This window comes from Canis lupus, chromosome 34 (genome assembly GCF_011100685.1).
Source record: "Canis lupus familiaris isolate Mischka breed German Shepherd chromosome 34, alternate assembly UU_Cfam_GSD_1.0, whole genome shotgun sequence".
NCBI lineage: Eukaryota > Metazoa > Chordata > Mammalia > Carnivora > Canidae > Canis > Canis lupus.
Window position 1 is genome coordinate 36469490 of NC_049255.1, and position 22768 is coordinate 36492257.

Here is a 22768-nt window from a genome sequence, read left to right on the forward strand (position 1 = left end):
TTCAGGACTGGGGGGTCCTAGCTCAGCAAAAGATAAGAATCCTCAAAAAAAAAAAAAGGAAAACAACTTGTAACTAAAGGAAGATAAAAGCTCACTAAAAACTAATGCCAGCTCAGGTATAAATAAATGCAAGGGCCTCCCAAACCTGGGCAGGTCCTGTTAACAGGGGATACCGCTTGTGCGGGGGTCTGGCCTATGTGCTCCTCTTTCCTTTCTCCCAGCCAGCGTCTGCGGGGGTCCCACACTCCCCAGTTCGTAGGGGACAAAGCCGGGGCTCCCGGGGTCAAACACTGGGCCCCGGGTCCCAGCAGGGGTGGAGCTGGGATTCCCGCAGAGCAGGGGGAGGAGGTGTTCCTGGCAGGGGGTGGCCCTGGCCCCCGCAGTCAGAGCCCCCTGTGCACCCCGCCTCTGTCCTCCTCAGCCGTGTCCCCCACGGCTGTCACCCTGAGGCCGTTGGGTGAGGAATTCAGCCCGGTTGGCTTCTGCTCAGTCACACAGCCTGTCTCTGTGGGGACGAAGAATGAGGAAATACACTGGTGGAAAATTCACTCTCCCCTCATTTTCTTTGTGTCAACTCTACCAGAGGAGCCAGCCCGCCTCCGTGCCTGCGGCCCACAGGGACTTTGTCACAGGCCGCGGGCCTCCACTTCCTCAGTCATTCGCCCAACGGGGGGCTGACAAAGCTGGGGTTCCGGGCGGGCAGTCGTGCCCAGGGAACACCTACCTGTAACCACTGTATTATGTGGACAAATAAACCCCTTTCTCTTTTTTTCTCCCCAAAAACAGTAATCGGGAATGTGCGGTGCTGACGTTGTTTATGAAAACCTGGAGGTTGACCAGAAGCCCTACTGAGATTTCTCAGCAGCCCAGGAGCTGGCTGATGGTGGGGCTGGGGGCCCATGTCACCCCATTACCGCGGACGGGCCTCCTGCTCACAGCAAGAGCCAGGCCTTCCCCACCTGAAAGGAGGCCCCAGTGGCCGAAATGATTGAGGAGAAACCTTATCCCTAGCAGGAGTGAGGCTGCCATGTGACTCTAAGGAACGGTGAGATGACAGCAGATTTACAGGAACCCAAGTAGCCATGAGTCACGGGCTCCCACCGTGAACGTCCGTGTGCATGTGGGTACCTGTGCGCGAATCCGTGCCCTTCGGAACACGGAGCCCCGGAAGGAAGCTCTCTCGTGTCTTTTCGGCCCTCTGAGCCTTGCGTTTGTTTTTATGCTCACGTGGGGATAATTACGCCACCCCGCCTGGGTTGTTGGTGCTCAACATGATTATCTACATTTTGTAAGCCGCAAGCGCCAAAAAATATTAGTTATTATAATTTTGCTACCGAGGAAGAACTAGAAGAGAAGTTGATTTGGGGACAAGGGTGGGGAGAGCGGGGGACAGGGCAGGAGGTCGAGGCAAGAAGACTGATCTCTAAAGACTGTGGGATGCGTGTGGGGAGCAGAGCTGGGCCCCCCCCCCCCCGCAGAGATGCCTCAGGAGGGAGGAGGGAGCCTGGGGGGGGGCAGGCAGAGATTGAAGGACGCCAATAGGGCCAAAGACGCAATCTAGAGGGAGGTTTTCTCAAGAGCCCCAGATGCTTTTCAGATGTTCCACTGCCATTCCCAGCCTCGTGCACAGATAGTTCCTGCTTGGCACGCTGCAGAAACCCGAGGTCAGGAGCCTCAGAAGCTGGAGCACAAGCCAGCAAGTATGAATCAGGGCCGCTCAGACTTACCAGCTTCGGCCTCAATGAGGCGTGTGTGTGCACCTGTCTCACACGCACAGGCCTCAAGCCCAGGTGTGAGCTACGCAGAACCAACAAAGCGAAGGTTCCCCAGGTCACCTCTAACTGCTGAGCTCTTTTTAGTATTGCTGGGGTGATACCCAGATTTCCTTCCTAAAGGGCCAGTGTGATTCCAGCAGGAGAGGGTCGTTAAGCCCGGTGATGAAAACAAGTTGTTTTGGGGCGCCTGGGCGGCTCGGTCGCTTAAGTGTGGCTCGGTCGCTTAAGTGTCTGCCTTCAGCTCAGGGTCATGATCCCGGGGTCCTGGGATCGAGCCCCACGTTGGGTTCTATGCTCAGCACGGAGTCTGCTTGTCTCCCTCTCCCTCTGCTCTCCCCCGCCCAACGCTTATGCTTTCTTTCTGTCTCTCTCTCTCTCTCTCTCAAATAAATAAGTAAAATCTTAAAAAAAAAAAAAGGAACAAATTGTTTTGAAGGGATCATTAAAATTACGTATGGTATATTCAAGGTAACAGATTTAATTAATCGTTAGGAGTGGCTTTTTAAGGCTAATGCAATAAATGCTTCCCTTGAGACTTCTGGTTGAAGTAGAGGGTTTCACCTCAGGAAGCATTTAAGTGTAAAGTATTCTAATTGTAGAGGTTGCAGGGGAGGGCATTGAAAATATGAAGTGATTGCGCGGGCTCTCAAGCAACTGGGTGCGACTGAGGCCCTAACTGGCAAGGCAACGCTTGATATCCAGCAGCTCCCATTCGAGAAGGGATCTCATCCCCCAAAATGGGGGGAAACCACCAGTGAGGAATCCCACCAGAGCCCATCCTCGCCATCCAAAAGCAAAGGACGCAAAGTATAATAAAGTGTCTAATCTCAGTTCTTCCCACCCGCCTCACTCGGAGAGCAAACACTTCGTGTTGGCGTGAAAACAGTTCACCACCCCCCCCACACACACACCCCAAGAAGTAGGAACGAGGAAGAGCGGCAGCAGGAATGATGGATGCACCTGCTTGAGGATCACCCTCTCTGCTCCCCGTCATCGCCGCCGGGGCCGTGCTGGCAGCAGGGCCTCGGGTGGGTTTGGGTGCAACAGAGCACCCTGGGCTTGGATGTCCCCTGCCCTGGGGTCGGTTGGCATCACCAGGAGGCGATGGGGCGACTTCAACACTGGCCAAAAGGGAAGGACTGGGAGGGGCTGAGGCTCAGGCCCCCAACAGGCCATCACAGGAACCCTGGGCTGACTTCCCCAGCCCAGCCAGGCCCAGCGGTAGAGACCGGTGTGCGGGCTGTGGGGCCCGTCTGCTCTGGCTCCCCAGCAGGCCTCGTGCGCAGGGACGTCGAGGCCCGGTGCGGCCTGCCCTCCCTGCAGGTCCAGCAACCTGGTGGGGGGTGGGGGGGAGCTTGTCCTAGAGGCCAAGACCCACGCAGGCGGCCTCCTGGAGGAACTTTCCAGGCTGGGCTGCTTTCTGAGCAGATGTCCACCCCCCCAGCCCCTCCCTATCCCCAGCCTTTGGTCAGATTTCTGGAGATTTGGGCCCATGTTTGTGGGATTGTCTCTATTCCTTCCCGACGTGGTGGCTGCAAAGATGGGCTTGCTCTTGGGTCAAATTTACAAGCACGTTTTCCTCCTGGACAGAACCAGCCACAAATATCTCCTAAGGGGAGAAAAAGGCTTCCAGATGCAGGACTCCAATGTGAGGGGTTGTTTTGGGGTTTTTTTCCCCTCTTTCTCTTTAGGCACGTTTAAAGTCTAATACTTACACTGGACATATTTATCCAGAAGAAGGGCCACAGTTCCCATGCTAACAAGGACCTCACAAAAATCTCCGAGTTGCAAATATAATTTGCACACTTGATCTTTCTCCTGAAGCTGTCGCCCCGGAAGCCTTGTGTTTTCAACCCCACCTGGACGCTGCAGAAGATACGAGAAGGCTCCTCTTCCTCGCCTCTACCTCGGCCACCGTAGCACAGACTGTAGGATAATAAAAGTGAGGGGAAAACAGATTTCTAAACTCTTGAACTCTCAGCAAACTACTTTTAAATTGTCTCTCATTAAAGGGCTACTGGGAAGAGGATTATAAATGTCAAGAAGACCTTTCAGCAAACGCTTACAACCCACGGCATAGTTTTATATTTTTAAAACTAAAACCTCCTAGTTGGTATCATTTTCTATTTTAAAATAGTATTTTCTAGGGCTAAAGAAGCCTATCGTTTACATGACCTATAAGCTAAAAGTGTCCTGTCACCGTGATGAGAGTAACTGTGGGAGACACTCAGCTCCCAGGTGGAAAATCACTATCACCAACAATTAAAAAAAAAAAAGTTTTGGAAACATAAGCTACTTCTATTTGATTAGGAAAACATTTCTCTTCAAAGTGTTGGCAAAGAAAAAGACTTCAGTCTTGAGAAATCTTTTTGGGCTGTAATCTTACATTGACTTATAAGCAATGGTGCAGACATTTAAAGCAGGTAAATGGCTTTAGCCTATTTTTATCTAAACAGGGCAAAACTAAGGTGCATATGAATCAGATCTGGCTTTAGTGGCTCTGGGGCTAGAGCGATAGTCTGCGTCTCTAACAAGCGCCCCGGGATGGATGCTGCGGGTCCAGGAGCACACGAGAATGCAGAAGAGGGTACAGGACTTCCCCCCAGCCTCCATTCAAGGGTGGGACGGTGGCACCCGGAGCCACACGGCCCCAAGACGGCGGTGAAGGCCCTGGACCCCCCAGAGCTCCTCTTGGCATGTTCTCACAGCGGGGTGGAAAGGAGTTTAATCTGTGCTAACCCCAAAACAGGTGAGTCCCTCCTAAATTCAAAGTCCCAAACTAGGTACTGTATAACATAATACCATGTAATTTAAAGATAATCATCTCTTTAGGGACACCTGGGTGGCTTAGTTGGTCATAAGCATCTGCCTTGGGCTCAGGTCATGATCCCGGGGTCCTGGGATCGAGCCCCCTGTCAGGCTCCCTGCTCAGTGGGGAGCCTGCTTCTCCTCCCTCTCCCTCTGTGCCTCCCTCTGCTTGTGCTCTCTCTCTCCCTCTCAAATAAATAAATGCTTTTTTAAAGAAAGTAATAATCTCTTTAAATGTAACATCTATGCTCTGATTATCACCTCTGTCACTGTTTTCTCCTACAAACACTGTTTATTTTGAAAAATTTCAAACTTGAAAAGTTGAAAAACGAATATAACAACTTTAAGTTTAGATTTACCAATCTGCTACGTAAATAGACATATCCGTGTGTGTGTGTATATATATATATACACACACATAGGTAGTAAATACACACTTAGCTTATTTTAATGTTTGTGGCCACATTGTTTAAAAATAAGTTGCAGTCTTGGGGTACCCAGCTGGCTCAGTCAGAGGAGCGGGAGACTCTTGATCTTGGGGTCATGAGCTCAAGCCCCATGCTAGGGGTAGAGATTACTTAAAAATAACATTCTTTAAAAAGAAGGAAAAAAAGAAAAAGAAAATAAGTTGCAGGTGTCTATTGTTCTTTATCATGTTGCTATCATTTGTCTCCATTGACTGGCCCGGCTACAAATCGGCTTCTTAACAGAGAGCTCTGTGTGTGTGCGGGAAACCAAAGCAACTTGGAGTTTCCCAGAGTTTCTAGGATCGGGCTTACAGAGGACAGAGCAAGGGGTGGAAATCCCTTTCACCTTAAAAAAATCTTCAACAGTTCATCCTTCCGTTCTATCTAGTTCCCCAGCTCTACACCATCTTTTAAAAACTATGGAATAATCCCCGGAGACAGGGACTCTAAGATGAGATGCAAGAAAGAATGCCTTGTTTTGCTAAGCCATATGAGAACAGAAGGTGAGTTTGTTTCTTCCTCAGCGACTTCACATTTAGCTGGTGAATCTTTGCGCCTCTGCTAGGAAAGGCAAAGGGCCATCTTAGTCCAACGTGATTACGGTAATTGCCTACGCAAATATTTTGTGACATTACAAAAGAAGTGTTCCAATGTTTATTCAATCTATATGTACCTGTCTTCACCTTTTCATTCCAAAATAGCCAGAAATGAGCTCCCTGCAGGTCTTGACGTTACTTGAGAATTTCCAGTGAACCACCCCATGCATTTTCCTGACCTGGTCTAACCAGGACTTCCACGCCAACCTCCCCACGCGACCATCACACTGCTGCCTCCATGGCTTATGACCAGAGGAAGAGGCCCCACACACTGTGATCCTTTTACTACCACCCCTGCTCTGTACCATGCACATCTCTCTCCATCGCCGCTGAGCCACTCCTCCCCCATCCTGGTTCTTAGAAGAGTCTACATTCAGATAATGGTTAAAAAACAAATCTGAAATCACACAGGGTAGGGTCCTACCAAGACACCCAATTTACATTCCAAAACAGAACATTAAAATGCTCCTGCTCGGGCACCTAGCTGGCTCAGTTGTTAGAGTGTGCAACTCTTGATCTCAGGGACATGAGTTCGAGCCCCACATTCAGTGTAAAGATTACTAAAAAATAAATAAGCTTTACAAAAATAAAACACTAAAATGTTTCCACTTAAGCAGCTGTGCTGGATTACTTTCCTACACTCGGTCCTTCCCCAAGTGCAAAAATCAGCCGGATTTTTTTTTAAGTCACAAAATCCAGTTTCCACCCCATAATGCAGAAATCATTGCCACCTCCAAAACAACAGCCTCGCTACTTCTAGAAAGCTCTTTGTTGCATGTATATAAAGTTATCCCAGATCTCTCTTATTTTCTGCAGTGGGTTCCACTGGTCAGAATCGGTACATGGCCCTGAGTCTATACCTCCGAGTGGCTTTTAAAGAAACTGCAAAAATAAATAAATAAAAAATGGACAAGGGATTTGAATAGACACTTATAATAAAATATACATATGGACAACACATACATGAAAAGATGCTTAACATCATAAATCATTAGGAAAATGCAAATCAAACCACAGTGAGATTCTACTTAAACAGCCACCAGGTACACTATAATAAACAGAAAATAAGAAGTCTTGGTGAGGATGTGGAGAAGTTGGAACCCTCATAAATTGCTGTTAGGAATGTAAAATGCTGCAACCACTACGGAAAACAATTTGGTGGTTTCTAAAAAAGTTAAACGTACAATTATCATAAGACTCAACAACTCCACTCTTAAGTATGTGCTGAAAATAATTAAATATAGGTATTCAAACAAATGCATTCATACAAATGTTCATAACAGTACTGATCACTATAGCCAAAAGATAAAAACAACTCAATTATCCATCAAATGATGAATAAACAAAATGTGGTATATCAATACGATGGAGTATTATTTGGCCATAAAAGTAAATGGAGTACTGCAACTTGCCACAACATGGATAAACCTTGAAAACATGCTAAGTGAAAGAAGCCAGACACAAAAAGCCACATATTGCACACTTTCACTTATATGAAAAATTCAGAAGAGATATATACATTGAGATAGAAAGCAGACTATGGTTGGTTAGGGCTGGGGGACAGAGAAAAAAGAGGAGGGACTGCTTAATAGGTACAGAATTTCTTTTGGGGATGATAAATATAGTCTGGAATTAGATAATAGTGATGGTTGCACATTTTCAGTATACTGAAAGGCACCAAATCGTACACTTTAAAATGGTGAATTCTATTGTGTGAATCCTATGTGAATTTAAAGAGAAAGAAAAAAATTATGTTAACTCACTTAGTGGCTTTATAATCTTTGCCAATTTATTTTAATTTCTGTGTCCAGCTTGTTTCCTCAAGTGTAAAAGAGTAATGGTAGCAGTAGTTACCTCATAGGGTTGTTTTTAAGAATAAATGAGAATATAGATATAATGCCTCTAAAAAAAAATAAATAAAATAAAGAAACTGCCAGAAAAGAAACTCATTTCAAATAAAAGAAAAGCAACATCTTTTTCCTCCTTGTTTTTGTTTGAGAAAATCACACTGAGAACAAATAGTGAATTAACACAAATAACAAAAATTTGGCAAAGTTTCTTTCAGCATAGAAAAGTGTCAGGAACGGCACCTGGGTGGCTCAGTCAGTGAAGCATCTGCCTTCAGCTCTGGTTCTGATCCTGGGGGTCCTGGAATCAAGCCCCATGTAAGGAAGGTGCTCTCTGCTCAGTGGGGAGCCCGCTTCTCCCTCTGCCCCTCCCCTGCCTGTGTTCTCTCTCTCCCTCAAATAAATAAAATTTTTTCAAAAAGAAACGTTTTTGGAGTAGAATAAAAGATAAAAACCCATCTTGATGATGTAGAGTGTGAAACTTCTAAGACTTAAAAAATAAACCTGTTAGCCTGTAATTCGAACTCCCATTTAGGCAAAAATAGATGCGAAAAGTTTGAAAAGGATCATATCCTTTTGTATTGGATTTTTACACACGCTAGAGAAACACAACACTAAAATTCCAGCCACTGCCTTATTAATAAGAATGCACACTGAGATGTTACATTGCTATCTCGGCGATGTTTTCTTTCCAACTGACTTGATCAACACAATAGCATAGTGGTTTATAAATTTGGGATAAAGTAGGACAACCTATCTGTGACTGCCTTAACCACAGCTGCTCGACTAAATGTTTTGTAGAATTCACTGAGTTCCACTAAATGGGAAGCAGTGTTTTTACTTTATCATGGTCAAACCCATCATCTAATGCTAAGGCAGCTGTCATGGTTGGTTGGCCAGAACTCTAGGCCATATCTGTGAAAGAGGACACTCGACTGATCATTTTCAGCTAATTGGCAGAAAGCAACTGTTCACAGCTGTAGAATGAGGATACTTCTGAAGCAATATCTTTAACTCCTGAGCCGCAATCCATTAATGGTCAAGAAATCAATTTAGTGGGTTGCATTCAGCATTTTTTAGAAACTGAAATAGACTAAAAAAAAAATTATCAACACCATAAAATAAGCACGGTTTTGTGAAACAAGTTTTATTTATATCCACATTCATATATAAATCATTACATGTGGATATAGATGTAATTTATATATATACATATATAACCTCCTCTCTCTATATAATGCACATGTTCCGTGGTTACTTTGAACAATGTCTTTCTCACTGTATGTCACAGTCAAAATAATTTAAAAGCCACCGTTCTAATGATAGTAGGAGAAACCACAACTATCAAATCTGTTACCAATAGAAAGCATCTTAAATAAATACCATCCATTCTCTTAGTTCAGCCTGGGATTGTGTTCCAAACATGTTCCTTTCTTCAACAGGCCAGGAAAACTCACAAGGAACCTATCTGCAAAACTAGGATGTCAATGTTTCCAATGTCTTGACCCTTTTACTCCTAGAACACACAAGAGAAATGATGTTCACGTGAGTCTGAAACCACACAAACCTTTGGCCATATCTGGGTCTTGGGTTATGTGATATTCCTTCAGAAATTTCTATAACTTCATTTCCTCCTCTCATTCAAAAAAGCACAAGGTAATTGAAATTAATGACCGTGGCTGGATACCGAAATCCACTCTAACACTTTAAAAAAGAGAGAGAAAGGGAGTAAATCATTTGCAAACTCCAATTTCTTATGACCCTTACTAATAAGAAGCATTACAACCATGTCATTGACTGGACGTAGTAGAGCATTGCCATAGAGACCCGAGGGTATGTATATTCATGTATCTCTCTCTCTCTACTTTTCCACAGCTGCTCACAGTTTTCCAACAACTGGCCAATTGAGTATCTTTTGCAGAGGACATCCAAGTACTAAACACAAAGCAGCATACTCGGGAGGTAGTATCTAATTGCTGCCAGAACAGGGGATGGTCATGATTAAGAAAAGCTCCAGAAGTTCATCAGCATGAACGACTTTACCTCAAGTCCCTTCTTTTCTGGCTTAAAATCAATGAAACATACTCATCTTCTTTCCTGTTCTTCACTCTCTTTCGATTTAAGGCTTTGCGTCAAGAGCAGGTTTGGGGTTGGAAGGTTTGGGGGTGATGGAAACGCCAAGAGCAGATCATAATAGGTGAAAAATCCCCGTGCTTTAGAATTCATACTTCATCTGTCTTTGATGGGAAATGGAAATCCGGGGAATTAAAAGGATTGGCCAAGAGTCATGAGGCTTCCCAGTGGCAAAGACAGGGGAAGCGTCCTGGCACTGACATTCCCCCACACAGTAGCCTTTCTCCAGGGCTGGATTAAACTCCAGCCTGCTTGACTTATTAACAGTTGTTCCAACGGATGATAGTTGTGCCTCTCAGAGTGAGGAGCATCGGGCCTTTACATTTGGGGAAGAGATAACAAAGGGAGAATTTTGAGACATTAAAGAAACGCTCCTTAATTTATTCATTTAATCATCCCCAGTTTAGTCACAGGAGCACGGATATAAAGATGGACAAGACCAAGCGTGCTCTCACAGAGTGTGTATTGTAGCACAGAAAAAGATCATGTATGCAATTAATTATGAGACAATACTGGGAAGTTATAACGGTGGAACGAGCCAGTGCCATAAATGAAGTGGTGGCTAAGTTTGCCTGGGCTTGAGCTGAGATAAGGGTATGGAGGTAAGTGTGGGTTTTGGGGGCTCGTGCCAAACCAGGACAGCTGTGGAGACGAGCAATCGTGTTAGTAGTGTGGCTGAGAGGCCAGGTGGTCTAGCAACTGATTCTCAAACTTTAATGTGGGAACCTTACTAGAATGCAGGTTGTGATTTGGTAGGCAGAGGGGCGAAGCCTGAGAGTCTGCATTTCTAACTAGATCCAGCTGATTCCCCTGATGCTTCTCCACAGACCACACTGTGAGGAGCAGAGGTTTAGGGAAATGAGAGAAGCACGGCCCTAATCTCCCATCATTGGTGATGTTTGGGTAAATTCCTCAGACTCCGCTTCCTTATCTGTAAAAATGGCCATAATGTGATATACCTTGTGGCTTGTAAAGACTGAATGAGAATGTAAGCACAGTGCTCAAGATGAAGCAAAACTCAATTAAAATTAGTTCCTTTCCTATCGATTTTGAATTACACAACATAATTTGGCTCCAAAGAACAAGACGCACGTAGAAAGCCCTCTCATATGAATCCATTCAAAGTCTCATAACCCTGTTTCAAAGTAAATATTCCTGATATGTATTTGTTTTTCCAGCAAATTAAGGCATTAAGATTTTCCCTGAGGCAATAACAAAACAATGGCCAAGTCAGATAAGAATGCAGGAAGTATTAGGTCTCGTCCATAACCTAACCACTAACCCACTCAACCTTGTCCTTAATGAAGTAACGTAATAAATGGATGAAACATGGGAAATTTTGGAACTTCCCTATATAGCCAAGGGAAACGACCCTGCAATCGTGTGGTTTCATAAATCTAAACTTTCTTTAATGTGTTTGGAAATTAGATAATCTGAAATAAACAGTAACCACATTTGCAAAGGGGTTCGTGTGTCTTTTTCTCATACATCAAGACATTGAACTTTAGAAAAACTGTGAGTCGGGAAGGTCAGATATGTTCACCTGTGTTTTACAAATGAGGAAACCGAGGCCCATAGCAGTCTAGTGACTGCCTCATGGTACGGCAAGTTTTGTTTTTTGTTTTTTTTTAAGATTTATTTGAGGGAGAGGGCATGCGCATGTGCACATGTTGTGGGGGGGGCAGAGGGAGAGAATCCCAAGCAGACTGCCCACGGAGTGTGGAGACAACACAGAACTCAATCCCAAGACCCTGAGATCATGACCCATGAGATCATGAACTGAGCTGAAACCAAGAGTCAGCCCCCCAACCAACTGTGCCACCCAGGCACCCTTGTGCTGTAAGTTCTTACGGAGCAGCTCTGGCCCAGTATGGCTCACCCCCAATCTATTTTGTTCTGCTGGTGGTGGGAGGTGAGCATAGGAGGGGAGTGGGAGTGAGAAGGTAGAGGTCTGTGTTGAGGGGGGGCAGTGGGGCAGCAAAGAAATCCTGAGAATGGAGTATGGCTTTTGCCTCTGGTCAACTGTGGCACCAAAGATTTAGTGCCTGTGTTTGCAGCTCCATTTGTTGGGCTAGAGTTAAATAAATCACATTGAAGAGGGAATGAAATCTCACATGAGATTTTTAAATGTTTTGGCAAATTCACAAGGAGCATTTTTGGGACTCACCCAATTTTTTTCTTGATTTCAATATGCCTTTTTTTTTTTTTTTTTTGGCTTCAGTTTTTCCTGTTTTCTCTATTTTTTGATAAAATTCCAATTTGAGGAAGTTGGCAAATTATGAAAACATGAAATTCAGATTTCCTTCTTCGTGTATGTATTTTAATATTTATTAATACCTGGGAAGCATAAAGTTATTTTCACGAAAAACATTTAAGTAATGGGATTAGCGCTTTATAGGTAGAATCACTATTTTGAACATGATGGCAAATCATTTTGATTCTTATTTTCTTCAGATGAAATTTAAGGGTCCCAGTAAAATTGAAAAATGAAAAAAAAGGATAAATAATACCCTAGAAAACTTTATAGCACAGACCACTAGGAGATATTGACATCCTATTATTCAGTGATCTTTAGTTATTAACTTTCAGACTCAGTGATAGAGGTTTATAAAAATAACACAAAGGAACAACAAGATTCATTGGACAAATAAGCTTGATAAAAGTTCACTGGGCACAGCTAAAACCATGATAGAGAAGCTCCTGCCCTTAAGAAGCAGACATTTCAGTCTGCTTTCTCAGATATTTCTGATCATGAAATAGTCTGTCCATATCTTTGGAGTTGAATACTTTATTGTATTAAAAAAATTTTTTAATTGGCAATTGATTATAACATGCTAAGTGTCTATCCTTCACTATGTATTACAGCCCTTGAAGGTAGGACCCATATCTTGGCCATCCTTTTATATTTCTGTAATGACAGCAGAGTGCTTTGCTTATAACAGGCCCTCAATAAACACTTGTGAATTCAAGTTTTTGGATGGAATTATTTGGAGAATTTGATGAACTGACTGCATTAAACACCAGAATTATTAGATAAACAGATTTTTTCACCCTAAATTCTCTGTTGCTTTTCAGGATCAAATACAACACTGGAGTGAATAGCCAATCGATCTCTTTGAAAGCATATAAATAGTCCTCTCTTAGCTTTACAGAGGAAAGAAAAAAGCTATTTGAACATTTTTCCCCCCATAATAACAGCTCTATCCCTAGTCAATGGTTCATGGTTGTTACAAAGCAATAACACCTGGTCAAAAATACATAGGTGCCTACAGGTCAGCACATGTCAAAGCTCAAATCCCAAATAGGTTATATGAGTCATCAGGTTGGATTTACATAAGCAGTGACATTTAGGAATTCCCTACAATCACAAATATTACTCGCTGGTAGAGTGAGTGCTTTAAATGAGCTTGCCTATCTCAAGGGCATCAAATATCCAGATAATAGAAGGGCTTATACCCTCCGTGATAAAAACAACTGTCTCTGTGGAGACTCTGTAAGTCCTCATATTCCGAATATGAAGCCTGAAGCCTAATATTTGCTTCAGTTACTTGTCTATTTCTTCCAAGACCTACAAGAATCTGACAAATGATATGACTTCTTGAAGCAAGCATTATCAGGATCATATTGTATAACAGTACTGACCCTACAAGCTTTATTCTCTTTTATATTCGGCACATTTCCATCTATTTTGTCACCTTTGCTCAAATAATTTAATAATTAAACTGGATTGCCAGGATCCCAATAAAATGTAAGTGACAAAACAGACTTCCCTACCGTGCCAATTGTGTCGAGGATCGACCAGCTGTAACAATTTACATTGCTTATTTAAGGAAAGAGCCATAGGTGGTGGCAATTGAATCTAGGACCCATCCAACATATCTAAAGCATCTGATAAAACCAGTGGTGTGCTGGTAAATGTTTAACCACCATCTCCCCGAAAAGAAAAGAAAAGAAAAGAAAAGAAAAGAAAAGAAAAGAAAAGAAAAGAAAAGAAAAGAAAAGAAAAGAAAAGAAAAGAACCCTGATTTATAGTGTTTGTTGATTTCATGGTACAAATACTCCCACCGTGGCCATTTTGAAGCCAACAATGTGAAGTCTCTGAACTCAGTCTTGGGAAGAGATGCCACAGTGGGCTCTCGTGACTCGGCAGGAGCTGGTTCCAACACACTACTGAGTAAAAAAAAAAAAAAGCACAAAATGGATCGCCTTTTCACAAAACCGCTCAAAAACTTTTCAAGGTCTGGTCTGATATAATGATTGGCATCCAGAAGAAAGGCATTCCAAGACCTGTCTCAATATATAAAGCCCTTATGGATAATAGGGATGACATTTCACCAACTCAGAAGTCTGCAAAGATAGAAAGTTCAAGACCTCAGCTTTGGTCACAGAGGTAAGTGTTATTATTTTTCTTTATCGAGAGATGATCACCTAAAGTTGTATGATTTTGATGGGTCAACCTTCACTAGTCTTAAGAAGTAAAAAGTATATTTATGATTCATTGTTGTGAAGGAATAAGCATTTTACAGAAGCATTTTTGTTACTAAGTAGAGTTTATCCCTCTAATCAAAAATGTTTAAATATCATTCTAATTACATCAACAATTTGAGAAAATAGAGCAATTCCCTGACTTAGAAAATACATGATGCTATCACACCCCTGGTTCTTCTTTTAGGACATTAAGAAAGACTTTAGACCGATCTGTAAAATACTGCGGTGCACCAAGGAGTTACTTAAATAAATTGAGCTGTGGGGATCCTCCGCTTACTGTTGTGTGCCTGAGTATTTAGGTTGGCTTTTTCTATTTCTCCCCTAACTTCATCCTTCGTGCCTGCTGTGAGCTGTCACTTGCTGTCTAAGTGACGGCCTCCAGCTATGTCACTGTCTCCTCCCCATCTCTAATTTGCTGCTTCCAACCTGCTGAGGGCTAGGAAACAAAGCAGCCAGCCCACCTTCTTCGCCTCCTGTATAAAATAGACTCAGAGAGAGGGCCTGGGGGGAGTTAAAGGGCAGCGATTTCAATCCATCAGTTCTGACGGCTCATTTCCCTACTGGAGCCTAAACTGTACATTTCCTAAGACAAAAGGGGAAAGGTACCAGCGTGGCTCCCATCCCGTACCATTGAAGTTGGGGCCGAGAGCTACGTTGTCCACAAACTGGCTAAGATATTACTGTTTTCTCTCCTCTTACAACACCTTGAAGTATTAAGAGGGTCTTTGTTCCTACCTCAAGACTTCCCGAAGAATAGACCCATCCCACTATTCAGAGTGGGATTCCTGACATGAAATCTGACACCTATGCCCCCTCCTATTCAGTTCCCCATTGCCTCTAAATTGTCATCTGTAGTCACACTGAGAAAGACAACTGAGTCCAAAAACTTGGGATCCTTCTTCCCTAGCCTTCCCCCTCCTCCCACTGGGGGTAGACCTCATGAACGGGAATGCGCAGATCCTAAGTGTACAACTCCATGAGCTTGGATCAACGTATACGTCTGAATATCCATCATCTCAATCACAAAATAAAACATTCCATCACCCCAGAGGGTTGTCTCACGTCCCTTCCAATCAATTCTCAATCCTCCCAGGCAATCCCTGTTCTAATTGCCTGATTCCAAGTTTTGTCCCTGATTTTTTTTGGCTCAACATACAGTTCTGGGGATTTAGCCATCTTGGCCTATGTGTTAGTGGTTCCTTCCTTTTTACTGCTGAGTAGCACTCCAGTGTATACAGACACCACAACTTACACACCAGTACTCCTGGTGATAGACACCTACATGGTTCCTAGCTTGGAACTATTACAATGAAAGCTACTGTAACTATTCTTGGCTAAGTCTGTGTGAACATATTTTTTCATTTCTTTGGGGCAAGTACCTAGGAATGGCACTGCTGGGTCATAGGATACACTTAATTTTTTCCTCAATATTTTTTAATGAAAAATTTCAAATATACAGAAAAAGTGGCAAAAGCTGTACAACAATGGACAACTCTTTTACAGTACCTAATACCTAAACACTACAAGTAGCATTTTGCTAATTTGCTTTATCCTGTATCACATATCTATTCCTCTATTCACCCATCAGTTCATTGTATTTTCTGAAGCATTTCAAAGTCAGTTGCAGACAGCAGTCTACTCCAAAAACGCTTCCGCATGTATCTCACTGACTAGAGTTCAGTATTCACTTTATTTTTTCGATATAGTTTACATACAGTGACATGCACCAACCTTAAGGGTGCTTTTAATGAATCCAGGCAAATATAACCCAGACTTTTACCAAGATAAAGAACATTCCCATCATGCCAGAAAGTTCTCTCAAGAAAGTTCCCTCTTCCCACTTAATCCCCACTTTCATTCACCATATGCAACCACTGTTATGAATTCTTTTTATCATAAATTAGTTTTGCCTATTGTAGAATTTTATATAAATGGAATCATATCACATGTACTTTGGGGGGTAAGGCTTCTTTGACTCAGCACAATGGTTTTATGTTGCGTAAATAGGAGTTGTTACTCTTTTGGGGGAGGGCGGCCGAAGGGTGTTCCTTTGAATGGATATACCACACACTTCTGTTCATGGCCATTCTTCTGTTCATGGACACCTGGGCTATTTTCAGTTTGATGCTATTACAAATAAAGCTTTTGTAATATTCTTTTTTTAAAAAATTGTATTTAAGTAATCTCTACACCCAACATGAGGCTTGAACCTATGACCCTGAGACCAAGAGTCACATGCTCATCCAACTAAACCAGCCAGGTATTCCTTTTTACAAATATTCTTATACAGATCTTTCCATTTTCATTTCTCTTAGGTAAAGATCTAGGAATGGAATTACTAGGTCATAGAGTAGGTATACACTTTGTTGTACAACTGTGGGACTGTGTGTAAAGCAGTTGTCCCATTTTCCATACCCACCAGCATGTATGAGAGGCCCAATTGCTCCAGATCCTCACCAACACTTGGTAAAGTCAGTCTTTTAAAATTTAACTATTCTAATGGGTGTGAATGGATATCTTATCTGTGGTTTCTATCAGTCTTGATGACTGATGATACTGGCTATGTTTCCGTGGACATTTTGGCCATCTGTACGTCTTCCTTAGTGAAGTGGTTGCCCATTTAAAAAATTGAGTTTATTTTTATTGTTGGATTGTAGAAGTTCTTTATATATTCTATCAGACATATATTTCAAAATATTTTCTCCCAGTCTGTGACTTGCCTTTTTATTTTTTTAAGTGTCTTTTGATGAGCTGTTTTCATTCTGATGGAGTCTAGTTTATTATTTGTGTGTGTGTGTGTGTGTGACTAACACTTTCTTTGTTGTATTTAAGAAAACTTTGCCGATTCCACGGTTGCAAAAATTTCCCTGTTATCTTCTGGAAGCATTATAGCTTTAGCATTTGCATTTAGCAAGGTAATTGTAAAAGCCTTTTCTAAAGTCCAGAAAACACTCCTGATATATGTATTGGTAATAAACAGAAGTGAGAACCAACAGCTAAGTTCAGTATCTTAATTTTATATCTTCTTTATTCTTTCAAACTATTTGTTTATATTTCTTTATTTTCTATGTCTGTTATACATTTTATTTTTTATTTTATTTAAATTAAATTTTCCAACATGTAGTATAACACCCAGTGCTCATCTGATCATGTGCCCTCCTCAGTGGCCCTCACCCAGTCACACCACCCTCACCTCCCCCAACCACCTCCCCTGCTGCAATCCTTCTTTTTTTTTCTGAGTCAGGAGTCTCTCATGGTTTGCCTTCCTCTCTAATTTTTCCTCACTCAGTTTCCCTCCTTTCCCTTATAATTCCCTTGACTGTTTCTTTTTTTTTTTATTTTTTTTTATTTTTTTTATTTATTTTATGATAGTCACAGAGAGAGAGAGAGAGGCAGAGACACAGGCAGAGGGAGAAGCAGGCTCCATGCACCGGGAGCCCGATGTGGGATTCGATCCCGGGTCTCCAGGATCGCGCCCTGGGCCAAAGGCAGGCGCCAAACCGCTGCGCCACCCAGGGATCCCCCTCCCTTGACTATTTCTTATATTCCACATGAGTGAAACCATAAGACAATTGTCTTTCTCTGATTGACTTATTTCACTCAACATAAATACCCTCCAGTTCCATCCACATCAGTATAAGTGGCAGGTATCCATCCTTTCTGAGGGCTGAGTAATATCCCAATGTATAAATAGACCGCATCTTCTTTATCCACTCGTCTGTCGAAGGACATCATGGCTCCTTCCATAGTTTCGTTATTGTAGACATTGTTGCTGTAAACATCGGGGTGCAGGTGTCCCTGCATTTCACTACATCTGTATCTTTGGGGTAAATCCCCAGCAGTGCAGTTGCTGGGTTGTAGAGTAGCTAGCTCTGTTTTTAACTTCTGGAGGAACCTCCACACTGTTTTCCAGAGTGGCTGCACCAGCTTGCATTCCCGCCAACAGTGCACGAGGGTTCCCCTCTCTCCATGTCCTCGCCAACATTTGTTCCATATCTTGTTAATTTTCGCCATTCTCACCAGTGTAAAGTGGTATCTCATGTAAAGTGGTTTTGATTTGTATTTCTCTGATGGCCAGTGATGTGGAGCATTTCTTCATGTGCTTGTTGGCCACGTGTAGGTCTTCTTTGGAGAAAGGTCTGTTCGTGTCTTCCATTTCTTGACTGGATTAAACAAAAACAACACCAATTTTGGGCATTGAGTTTGACAAGTTCTTTATAGATCTTGGATACCAGACCTTTATCTGATAGGTCATTTGCAAACATCTTCTCCCGTTCTGTAGGTTGTCTTTTAGTTTTGTCGACTGTTCCCTTTGCCGTGCAAAAGCTTTTTATCTTGATGAAGTCCCAATAGTTTGTATTTCCGAATGCTCCTCAAACCGTTGTTGTTGTAAAGAATAGAAAGCAATTAGTGTCTCCTCATTCCTTGACACCAGGAGAAAACTCATTTTATAGTCTTGTCGATCTGTTGAATGAATGTTTCCTGGTTTGTGAGCTGACTGGGGGCAGGAGTCCACAGTGCGACAGTGCCCAGAGCAGCATGCCCTACACCGCAGCACAGGATTGCTTCGGGCACAGTGTTGTGTACACAACAAGTGTTGTGTAGCTAGTTTGCCTACTTTGAGTAGCAGAATCTTTCATTTTTTTCCTTTAAGATTTTATTTATTTATTTGAGAGAAAGAGAGCATGAACAGGGGGAGGGCAGAGGGAAAAGCAGACTCCCCACTGAGCAGGGAGCCCCACACAGGGCTGGATCTCAGGACCCCAAAATCATGACCCGAGCTGGAGTCAGACACGTAACCGACTGAGCCACCCAGGTGCCCCGGGGAGCAGAATCTTGATTAAAATAGTCAAAGATTCCTGGATCAATAACAATATAATCTTAAAATTTGGAACCTTATGAAGTCCTATTGACTGAGGATGATGACAGACACTGTAGAAAAAACTGTGTGTGTGTGTGTGTGTGTGTGTGTGTTCATAGTAGAATACATGGGATATTTCTTCAGTGAGGTCTCCAGGCTTCTGTGAAAGACTTTCAAGAATTTCAGGGATATGTCTGTCTGTCTGTCTCTCTCCCTCCTTCTCTCCCTCTCTCCCTCTCTCCCCTCCCCCCTCCTCCTCTCTCAGGCAGATTTGTTTCCTTTCCCATGATGCCAGTCCTGCTCTGTCTGTTGATCCTTTTCTCAGGATCCTGGAGTAGTGGTGTGGGAACAATCGCTTCCTTGTGTTCAGACACTCAACACCAACTGCAGAGAGGGTTCTGGCTGTCTCTGTGCAGGTGCTCAAAGCTCAGGTTGTTCACTTTCTTTTGTCTTTTTGACTCTTCACCAACCTCTTTTCCAGAACTCTCGCTAACCTCGTATTAATCGTTCAGAGCAGAAGGAGGCCCCCTGTGTCTCCTGCGTACTCCACACAATTCCTGGTGCCGGTTGTGTTCTGGGTCCCCAGCAGAGCAGCCAGGTTCTTGAGCTATTTCTGTACCCTTGTCTCTAAACCATGGCAGCGAGATGGTTACGAAACTCACTTTGGCCGTTGAGAGAAGACAGTTTATAAATACTCGAGATTGTACAGGTTTGAGAGAGTTCTTGGACATCAATATTCCGAGCGTTAACTTTAACACCCCTTTGATTCCAGTGGCTTTGCCCCTCATTGTGTTCTAGTTAATTCCCTGAGTACACAGCCTTCGTAGACTGGTGCGATTTGCTTAAAGTAAGAAAAACGTTTAATTAAAAATATATTTCCGTCTTTTAAGGAACGGCATTCCCATGGTCCCAAATAACCAGACAAACTAAAATTTTGACTTTTTAACAGTTGTTTCAGCTTCTTACCAGCACAGCCTTTGTTGAAATGCTTACTACTTTAATTTATGCAAGTTAGTAATTCTCACTCCACAACTGGTTTGGTCTAAAAATATGGACATTTAATTATACCAAAGTCAGTAAATATGGCAGTTTTTTGCATGAGAATTCTTGGGAAAACATTTTAAGCATCTAAAATATCATTAATTTAAAAACCAATTAGACTAAATAAGATTTGGCAAGTTCCACCCTAAAGACAAATCGCTCATATTTTTCTTAATTTGTTCGTGCATGTTACCATGGAGACAGTGAAGTCAAAACACACAAGCTAGTGCATTGTTCAGTCTGCACTTCCTAGTATAGATTTGATTAAGTAATTCTGGCCTACTCATTTTGAGAATTTGAGAACATGGCATTGTTTCTTTTGCAAAAACATGGTCAGCGTGCAGACATGATCAATAAGGCAAGAAGAATTAGATCTTACTTGTAATCTTTGCTCCTTCTGATGTGATCAGATAAGAAAGAGGTAAATCGCTTCCTTCAATGAGTTATTTTTGGGGTAAATGTAATGCCTCTGATTCATTCCTCAGAGCAGCGGGGCTTGACCTTGTAAAAAAAAAAAAAGGCTAAAAAAAAAAAAAAAAAAAAAAAAAAAAAAAAAGGCTGTTGTGGGGGGCGAACCTGCTTATTTGGTGAATGAGGCAGGTGTCCTTTCAGACTAACGCACCAAAAAAGGCGATTTGGAGTCTCATTTCCTTTGTAGATGCCTTGAATATTATTCTCCACCTTCCTGCCCCACATTATACTTAGAACAATGGGAAAATGCACCTCCTTTGCAATGAGGTGTGTTTGTGGTCTTGCCATTTTGCTTTTAGGGGACCCATCCACGGTGTGCCTTCTGCTCTCAGGAGAACATCATCACTTCTGTGCCCCCGGGGCTCACCTAGAAAGTCAAGGTGTTACGATGTCTACCTTCTGGGGGTTTTGCCCTGAGGACTGGCAGAGGAGCTATTCCTAAGGCTTTAGTTTAACCCATCCCATGAAGGATATTACCAGTGACTGAGCAGAGGGAGGCTCAGCACACGTGAGAGCACTTCCTGGGGACATGGAAACAAAACTGCCAGAGGTGTGTTTTGTTTTTTAAGTGAACTGTCTGGAGCCTGGAGAGGAATCAACCCACTCTGCCCTCTACCCATCACCAGGAAAACAAAAGGGATCCTCTTTAGGGAATCTCCAGTTCCTTTGCATCCAAACACTCCTGGGGAATTCTGAAGCCGAGCAGGGGTGGCCACGTGGCCTCCCAGCCTGGGGTTCACTCGGTGGTGGTCGAGTCACTCAGGCAACTGCATCATTTCAGTCCTTTTATATAAACGCTCCCGCCACCGCCAACAATGGGATCATTTCATGGCAAGTACAGAGAAGCCTCGCTCTTTAGGTTTTCCTACTTGACGCTCGATGGAAAATATTTCAATAATGGTCCTTTAATGTATTTCTTTCCAATAATTAAACCGTGAATGTTTAATTGTATCACCGCGCTCCGTCCCAGAGGAAAATGATGGGCAGGATTTCTGTGCGGTTGGGGGAGCGCGGAGAGCCCTGCAGCCGGCCCCCGGGCGCTCTGTCCCCGCAGTGCTCCTGGGGCACCCAGCAGGTGCCAAGGTGCCCAGCTCAGCCCCGCTGACACCCACGTCGCGGCTGAGCTCATGCGAGAGGGACCGTCGCTTTGACTCTGCCCAGCAAGCAGCCTGCTGGAGGGCTCGGAGCCCAAGTGGGCCTCCTCTGCTGGCTTGGAGGTGGAGGCCGGGGGTGCCCTTCCTCCACCTGGGGAGCCTGCACAGATGGGCAGTGTGTTGGACAAGAACCCCTGCACCCCTGCACCCCTGCTTCAACGCCCTCCTGCTCTACTTTGAAAGCAGCACTGTATTTTTTAAGTGTTGGCCCCGGCAGCCCTGGCGGCCAGTGGCCACGGCGAACAATCCTCCATTCACATCCAGCAGCCCCACCCCGGGCCCAGGGGGGCTGCGAGGGGTGCACAGGGGGAGGCCCCCCGCCCTCCACCGAGCGCAGGGCCCGGGCTCCCGCGGGCGCCCTGGGGATTCCAGAAGGCGCGGAGCCGGCCCAGCTCTTATACAGCCTCTATTATGCCAGCTTCACAAGGAGGATTTACGAACTGGGGGGGAGGAGGGAAAAAAAAAAGAAGTTTACCTTAGTTGGCTTCCTTTTACTGGTGCCACCAGGGTCTGAGCCTCCCCAAATGTCCTCCAAGCAGGAGGCCCGTCTCCCTCCCTCCCTCACTGGAGGCCTCCCCAACCAGGCCCGACTTTGTAGCACTAACATTTCTAAGTAAACACCAGAATAAAATGTCCCTTTTAGAGGAGCCAATGCGGAGAGGAGGTGAGGGAGGGCTTGGAAGTGGCAGCCAGGCAAGGAGGGACGCCGAGCAAGACGGGGCAGAAAGGAGAAGCACACTCTGCCGGTGGGCTCCAGTCATTTCAGAGAAGGGGGTCAGCTGAGCTCCCTGGGAGCTCCCCACGACCTGCCCGTGATGCGACCACCGTCGGGCACCGGCAGCCCCTTCCCAACATGCACAAGCACGAGCACACGGGCACACACGCCCCACTCTTCCACGTGGCTCGGCCTGAATCCTGCATTCGTTTCCCAGAGCCGCTTTCACAGAGTGCCAAGAAATTGGGTGGCTCACGGTTCTGGAGGCTAGAAGTCCAAAATTAAGGCATTGGCCAGGCTCTCCCTGACAGTTCTAGGGGAGAATCTTCTAGCTTCTGGGGTTTGCCAACAATCCTTGGCGTTCCTCGGCTTGTCGATGCGTCACCCCGGCCACATAACCATCTTACCCCTT

At 44.0% G+C, this 22768-nt stretch overlaps 1 long non-coding RNA gene across 2 annotated transcripts in view; it reads right to left on the reverse strand.

Annotated features, from left to right (window-relative positions):
• Positions 1 to 22241, reverse strand: part of LOC111093904 — a 29681-nt gene extending 7440 nt beyond the window's left edge. Inside the window, exons 1-3 of one of the 2 annotated variants that reach the window (XR_005384020.1) lie at positions 22117 to 22241; positions 20396 to 20517; positions 3491 to 3701 (exon numbers count right to left, since the gene is read on the reverse strand). This is a non-coding gene — a long non-coding RNA (uncharacterized LOC111093904). The remainder of the gene's footprint in view (positions 1 to 3490; positions 3702 to 20395; positions 20518 to 22116) is intronic. The other variant, XR_005384021.1, reaches the window with a different exon arrangement.
• Between the last annotated feature and the right edge of the window lie 527 nt (positions 22242 to 22768).